Here is an 8,585-nt window from a genome sequence, read left to right on the forward strand (position 1 = left end):
AGAAAAAAAACCTTGGGAGAAACCAGGCTCAGTCGGGGGACCAGTTCTCCTCTGGCCAGACGAAACCAGCAGTTTGTACCAATGTCAGATTGCAGAGAACTCATCAGGTTCCTGTGGTGTAGCGCCGATGCCCGTCTAGCTGGCGAGGTCTTCATTGATGATCTGTCTCTGGAGCTCATCTGGTTGACATTCAGGGCTATAGAAGTCATCTCTAGGTGGTGATCCATGATCTGAGCTGGGTACGGACTGGATCCGGGGGACTGCAGTGACCGTCTGATCTGGATACAGGTTGGGTCAGGTGGCTACGGTGACCTCGGAATAAGAATGAAACAGACTAATATTAGCGAAGATGCCATTCTTCTTATGATGCAACGAGTACATCAGGTGTTATGGGAAGTGTTTTCGGTTCCGGTTGACCTAATTAATGCAGCCTAACAATCCTTTAACTGATTTATATTATAGGAATGTGTTAATGTTTTATGTGTAGGCCAGGTTAAAGAGATGTGTCTTTTTGTACCTGTCACTTTGGCAGCAACACATCTCCACCTTGTTGCAAAACAACAACCTCATTGTAATTTTTTTTTTTTGCACATAGTATAGGCCTACAATTATTTAGAGTAGTTCACTTTCAGAACCAAAATTTACAGTTAATGTACTCACCCCCTTGTCATCCAAGATGTTCGTTTCTTTTTCTTTTTCGAGGAAAACATTTCAGGATTTCTCTCCATATAGTGGACTTCTATGGTGCCTGTGAGTTTGAACTTCCAAAATATTATTTAATTTAATTTTATGCAGACAAAATTTCAACCAACACAAATTTGATTTGTTCAGTTAATTTTTTTTTTTTTTTTAAATCTTATTTGATTATTTTTTTTATTTTTTATTATTTACTTTATTTTATTTTATGCAGACCTTGCACACTACCTAGACAAAACCACCAACACACACATATCTCTCATCTGGCTAGTTCAAAATGCCATCCAACAAAAATTTGATTTGTTCAGTTTAATTTGTTAATTTAATTTATTTTAATTTAATTTTATTTAATTTTAAATTTATTTACATGTTATTTATTTATTTTTTTAATTTAATTAATATTTGATTTTTTAATATTTTATTTTATTCAGATTTTGCACACTACCAGAAACAATTTTGTCCCCAAAGTCCCCAAAGATTTGTTCAGTTTAATTAGTTAATTTAATTTATTTTAATTAAGGTCGAAAAACAACTTCAAAATCACCCTACATCGCTGCAGAAGTACCGACCCAGTGCTTAGAAAGTGAATGTGCAAAGAAGGTCAAACGCCCTGTACCTAAAAAAAAGGTATGACAGATGATTTTGAAGTTAGAGGAGAAAATGAGACCCTAACTGTCTTGAACCAGAGTACACAGCGTACGCATGCAAATCACAGAGCTAGACAAGATGAGCATTTAATGCTAAAAAGTATATATTTTTTGGAAAATAACCATCGTTCCACCAGATAACACCCTTTTTTCCTCGGCTGTGTTTATTTAGAGCCCTTTGAAGCTAGTGTACTAAAAAGGTATCGTGATATCCTGCTTTACTTTAAGAGTGCATTTCGATAAGAGCTGTATTAACACTGTTTATTTAGGGCCCTATGATTAAAGCGAAGCAGTAAACGTGGACGGAATGAACGGACATTTGCAGTTTACTACAAACATACTGAAGCAGTGTTTTCAGCCTCTGCCACCTCAACATATGAGTACAAACACATAAATATAATCTCTAGAACTGCTGTAAGAGTCAGTTTAAGAGCATTTTACCATTATTTTTGAGAAAAACCATTCTCATATCATAAACAGAAACGTAAAGACAGCAACCCATCAAAATAAAGGTTCGGTTTAAACTTGACAGAAATATTAATATTAATGTAATGATAGTACTACTACTAGCTACTAATAAAAGTATTATTAAAACAATATGAAAGAAATATTTTTCCAGAAAATTGATTTACCATAATTTATTTACAAGAAAATTGTAAATACACAGGATGAAGATGGGAAAAAAAGAACTAAATAATAAATAATTCTTTTAATACTCTAATAATTATTTATAAATTAATTAGACATGATTTTGATTAGTAAAATGGAATGAAACTATTAAAATGGAATGCAGAAAATTAATATAAAACAGATTCACAGAATTTGAGAAAAATAATGAAATGTATTTTAGGGCCTTGAAATGTACTTTTTGTTCAACTTTTAAGAAATTGCTGTTAAATCATGTAGGTTTAATGATTTCAAATAATTAGACATGCTTTTTGATTAATACTTTTAATGTAACCATTAAAATAGAAATCTAGAAAAATTCAAACAAAAAAATTATTTCATTAGTGTCTTTATTTTATTGTATTTGTCCTTTAGTTTGTTACTTGCATTATTAATAACAAAGATAAAATAACAGAAATATACTATAACATTACATAAATTGTTATTGTGTAATAAAATTACTATATCATGAAATAAGATTTGGCTTTATCCTTTTAGCTCTTTCCAAGTTGCAAAGATCTCTACATACCTGTAGGCTCGGTAGTTGCTCACCTTAGTCCTGTGTAGTGGTATTTATTTTTTAAAGAGATAAAATAACTATAACCTCAGTTTGGATAATCTATTATTCATTTACTCTACCTGATGTTCTGTTTTTGTCATAGTATCGGTTCAGTAGTATATCGAGATATTTCAGTCAGGTATCGTATGGGAGTATTATCGTATTATGTTGAAGTACGCAATTATATAGTAGTGCTACAGTGTTTAGTGTCTAGATGAAACAAATAGGTCAAAGCCCCTGTAGTGTAGTGGGACAACTTTCAGGCCAATTAACACTTTAAAACCTACTCTTCATAACAAAAGTATATTAAAATTTTTATTTTTAATAAAAATCTATTTGTTCATAATCTATTATCTCCATACAGTATCCCACTCCAGTACACAATACTATCAAAAGGGTGCTCAGATGCAGATTTTTTTATTTAGTTGAAGCACATCCGGCTGTTTTCAGTGGATAAACATCCTAAGAGCTTGGATCTTAATCTCTTAATCTCCAACTGCAAATGATTACGAATCTGGAGGGAAAATGAAAAAAAGAAGAAGATATATTTCATTTGAATCACCATATCAACAACAAATACTGCTTTATTCGAAGTTGCCAGAAGTATTTTTCATTATTCACCAGTTCCAACTTCGCAGAGATGTTCTCAAACGGCACAGGGGCACAGTAAGGTGCGATCATTTCATTGATCGATCGAAGCATGTCCCTGATCTTTGCATCTACACGCTGCTTTCGTTCTACAATGGAAATCAATTCCTCCAGTTCCAGTTCCTGTAGAACACATGAATAGTCTGTAAACTTGACAGAAGACAGAGGTGCCACAGTGACATCTGTGTGTCTTTCTGTGTTTCCACATTAACACATTTACCTCTAAATCAGGGATGTCCAAACTCGGTTCTGGAGGGACAGTGTCCTGCAGAACAATTAAACACCTGAGCCAGCTAATCAAGGTCTTACTAGGCATGCTAGAGTCTTCCAGACAGGTGTGTCGAGGCAAGTTGGAGGTAAACTCTGCAGGACACCAGCCCTCCAGGGCCGAGTTTAGAGACCCCTGCTCTAACTAAATGTATGTGTGTGTAAGCTTTTACCAATTTGCGTGTTTCTGAACGTTCTTTCTCAAGCTCTTCCTGTTGCTCCTGTGGTGTGTTGTGAGAATGGTGGATAAGAGTCCAAAGTTTTTTTAAGCCCTCCTGGATCAGTTCCTGCTGTTCATGCTCAAATTTTTCCTGCTTTTCCAGAATTTCCTTTCTGATGGACTGCGCGCCACCACAGTCGCTGTCTCGACTAGTGTCTTCAACCTCAAATGTTTTATGAAAAAGGGAGAAACAAGAAAATGTGTAACATTACTATACAGTACATTTTAGCTATTACAGTATTTCAAACAATGCATACATTTTTCTTCAAACTTCAAAATTTACTCTATATTAATATTTATTCAGATATTTTCTTGTTACTCCATCTGTCTCAAAACTGAAAATCAAAACACAACAAAATAAGACTGACCCTGTGTCCTTTTCTCATTTGCAATTACAACAGATGAACGATATAAAATAAGATAAGAATCATTTCTAACAGCGAGTATGACACAACCAAGATCTTCTCAACTGCTTACTTCATGGGTTCGATTCCTTTAAGGCACATAAATATTGTGCTACTTCAGCTCAAGTAGTGCAGAAATCTAGATAAAATAAAGATGTGATTGGCTATCAATCAGTGTCCCTCCATTAACAAGGCACTTTCTCTCATTCACTGCACTGAAAAAAATGATTCATTGAATTTACTCAATTTTTTTAAGGTAAGTGGTTGCAATCAATTGATTTGATCTAAATTTAAACAAACACATTTATTTGGATTTAAACAATTTTATTTAGTTAACTTAGTATTAAAAAAATGAGTAATTTCAGCCCAATTTAAATATGCTACTTCCTCTTAATTTATTTAATTGTTTCTGAAGAAAAAATATTCATTGAATTTACTCAAATTTTTTAAGGTAAGTGGTTGCAATCAATGTATTTTAGCTACATTTAAATAATCACATTTTGTTGACTAAATTTCAAAATAGTTTTAATCACTTACCTTAAAAAAATCATTTTCTTAAGGAGAGGTTCTTAAATGGCTTTGCAAATACACACAACAAGTTTAATGTTTTGAATTTATTTTTAATGTCATCAAATGTAAATTCAGTAACAGTTTCTTTGTATATACAACAAGTGTTTGGAAGACAAGTGCTTATTTAACGTTGCACATTCACAAAATAAAAATTAACAAAAATTCACAGGTGAAAGAGGCCACATTGTTGAGTGCGGACTTGGAATTGCAAAATTAATAAAAATATGTGGAAACAGGCAACAGTATATAGTGATTAAACAGTATATTGTATTTTTTCAATAGTGAATAAAACAATAGTGCTAAAACTGTTCATATGTCATGCAACAAACTGCAATTTGTAATGGATTTTACAGGTATGCCCATGGTGATGTGTTGTGGGTCTTTCAAGGAGTCATCTCTTTGACTGTCCTATATTTAAATAAAAAGAAACTTATTAGTAGGGTTGGGTATCAACTGATATTTACCAGCCAATATGCACAAAAACAAATCAGTATGTCATCATAAACAGCTGTTTTTTTTTAAGTTAAAGTGAAAGGAAGCAGATGAGAAAGAAAACTGACAAATCTATTTGTATATCTCCCACATGTTGTTCCTAATCTGCAAATGGAACACAAATTCAGATATTTTTAATGAGATCTGTGAGCTTTCTAACCCTGCATAGACAGCAACGCAACTCAACTGAAATGTTCTTAGGCCAAGAAACACATTAAAGATATTGGTAAAATAGTCCATGTGACATCAGTGGTTCAACAGTAATTTCATGAAGCTACGAGAATACTTGTGCGCAAAGAAAACAAAAATACAGACTCCTCCGTGCCACCGTCTGCCATTCATGAGAGTACCATGACACAAGTGTTTGGTGTTGCTGACATGAACATGCATGGGCTGAACCATGTTTATAAGCAAAGAAAAACACACGCATATGTCATTGTAGTCTTGACAATGGAGGCAGAAAGAAGAATTGTTGAATAAAGTTATTTTTGTTTTCTTTGCACATTAAAATTATTCTTTAGCTCTGTAAACATACGGTTGAACCACTGATGTCACATAAATGGTTACACTTATGTCCTTAGTACGTTTTTGGGCCAGTTATATTGTTGCCTATGCAAGTCCAGAAACCTCTCAGATTTCATTAAAAAAATTTTTTAATTTTTTTGGGTTCTGAAGATAAACTAAGGTCTTCTGGGTTTGGAAAGACATGAGGGTGAGTAATTAACCACAGAATTTTCATTTTTTGGGCAACTATAACCCTTTTAGTATTTGAAATTTAAGTAGAATTTAAATTCAAGCAGAGACATTTTTGTCTGGACACTGTATTTGACATCACTGTGTTAAATAATAATAATACATATGGGAAAGGAAAAGACACTTGATAAATGAATACATACCTCCTGTAAAATGCCGAAATATTTGACCATTTTCCTCCCAGTAAGACCTCCTTTCTGGAAAACAGCAGTGATCTGTGGAACATAACATATTACATTATATGATATATTTCATTAAAGTCAACTGTTTATTGTAAAATGCTTTAATACTAAAAATACTTACTGTGCATATTGCTGGAATAATACAACTTCAGGAAAGTGGCGAACCTGGAAACTTCCTTTGGCATCAAGGAAATGGTATGTGTCCTAGTCACAGGAACATGCAGAGAGTCCCTCAAATGAAAGTAAAAACACAATAATTATTATTGCTAGTTTAAAACAGTTTACATGCTGCACCATTAAAGCTAGCAAAAAGGGGCATGTTCACATGATTACAATTGTGAACACTAAAAACATTCAGAAATCCAATGTTATATTGTGAGATTTACTGATAGGAACTAACTGGAAATTCCCCTCATAACTTCATGCCTTCGTCCATATTTTTGATTTCCCGGAACTTTCTATTACAAGGCATAGCTATTTGGAGTTGTGATCAGTGTTGCCAACTTGGCGACTTTGTCGCTATATTTAGCGACTTTTCAGACCCCCCTAGCGACTTTTTTTCAAAAAAGCGCCTAGCGACAAATCTAGCGACTTCTTGGAAAAACCTTATTTAGCTTATGAGACTCTCTGGTACTGCCGCGCGAGCGCGAAGTCGTGCTTTCCCAGCGCGCGCGCTCTCCCTCTCTCTCTCTATCTGCGTCTGCTCTGTTCAGTGAGCGGCAGAGAAGCAGCATTTTCAGATAAAAAAATATATTCTGATGCTTCTAACTCTATTTTACATGCAAGTATAGCCCGAAATCACAGCACAGCCATTGTCTTAATCATATGTGTACTTGATTTTTTTAGACAATGTCGTGATTATGAATAACGATTTTAGTGTAGATATATCTTCGAGAGCTGGTTATGTAGTCGTAATGGGCTGCGTTTCAGTCACTATTTCATATTTACCCCGTTGTCTGACAAAAGAAACCGTAAAATATATCAATATATCTATGAAATATATAAATGAAAACAGTTTTATTGAATTTGGCTGCATCAAATACCAGTATGTGAGCACAGAGACGCAAGACAACACGACGTACTGACGTCATGAATATGCTAATGAACGTATGACGTCATTTAGCGACATTTGGCGACTTTTCAAGCAGGGTTTAGCTTCTTTCCATTGAAAAAAGTTGGCAACACTGGTTGTGATGGTGTCCAGTATGAACGAAACACATCTAATGTAACACCACAAATAAAGTTTGAGTCTGTGGAAACAATTCTACAGTACAAACACGCAGTTAAGGATACGATCTGCCCATCATTGCTTTAAATGCAATAGTTGCCACAGAAGTTAATAATTTTTTTCGGTATCACGCAAGCACTACCTTACCTTCAGCCAAAACAAACTGCTCTTGAACAAACAAGTTAAGGACATTAAAGATGACCCGTCCAAAAGGATTTAAAGTTATTTGTCATGTTTAACCACATTAGAAGCCGGCAGATTCCCGAAGGACTGGCTGTGGTAACATTAACGTAACTTAGGCGGGAACACCAATAACGTTACCGGCCTGAGCATCTCCGAAAGCGCTTAAGCATTTAAATAGACGCTATCCTTTCAAACGGCGTATTTTAGGCTTATACAACTACATTTTCATACAAAAATATCTTAAAAGTACATTCTGTCACATAAAAAAGTATTATTTGTGTTATTTGTGTAAGTTATATGTGACCGTCCGTTGGTCGCTGTGGAATTTCTCCCAAAGACTCACTTTGCAGATATTATTTATACAGCGAACAAACTATTTACTGTAATAAACAGTGCTACACTACAACTCACATAAATATTACTCACCGTGTAAATCGACCGAATGATGAAAACACTATGAGGTAGTGATGAAAAGTCCGGAATGAAAAGTTCCCACCGTGAACCTGACTGAGTCGTGACTGGAAACTCCTTTTGGCGCCAGGGAGAATGTGCATTTGTGCGCATGCGCAGAAAGTTTACTTAATATTTTCTAACTGAATTTAATTAATTCACATGGCTCGGATTTAAAACACATGTAATTCGCTTAAAACCAATTAATACTTATTAATTAAAATCAAAAACTAAATTTTTATTATTTAAACTAGCGAAATTGAATCATGCTTAATTTAATTGGGGCCATAATCATTTTTTTCAGTGTGTACGAGCAGACCATCTCTGCATCTCTTAGCTTTTTATTGTCCTTCTTTAGCTCTTCGATTTTATCTTCCTCTTCCTTTATTGTTTTTATGACCCTTAACCGTCTGGCCTCATTTTCCTTGAAGGAAAAATAGGCAAAAAAGGGTTTACCAATGTATGTTTGCACATTATCCATTCATATCCATGTAGTTGTGGTAACACTTTACAATAAGGGTACATGAATAATCATGTACTAATGCCTATTAATACTTAATTCATCACCTACTAATGATTATTCAAGGAATTAACTAATTATGAACTAACAAAGGGCTATC

At 34.2% G+C, this 8,585-nt stretch overlaps 1 long non-coding RNA gene across 1 annotated transcript; it reads right to left on the reverse strand.

Moving 5' to 3' along the window:
* Window positions 1-4,853: 4,853 nt before the first annotated feature.
* Window positions 4,854-6,570, reverse strand: LOC141293293 (uncharacterized). The gene is made up of 3 exons (XR_012340707.1): window positions 6,226-6,570; window positions 6,066-6,137; window positions 4,854-5,085 (listed from the first exon to the last, which is right to left on the reverse strand). It is a non-coding gene; the product is annotated as an uncharacterized lncRNA (long non-coding RNA).
* Window positions 6,571-8,585: the final 2,015 nt, after the last annotated feature.

The sequence above is a fragment of the Garra rufa genome, chromosome 20 (genome assembly GCF_049309525.1).
Source record: "Garra rufa chromosome 20, GarRuf1.0, whole genome shotgun sequence".
Classification (NCBI taxonomy): domain Eukaryota; kingdom Metazoa; phylum Chordata; class Actinopteri; order Cypriniformes; family Cyprinidae; genus Garra; species Garra rufa.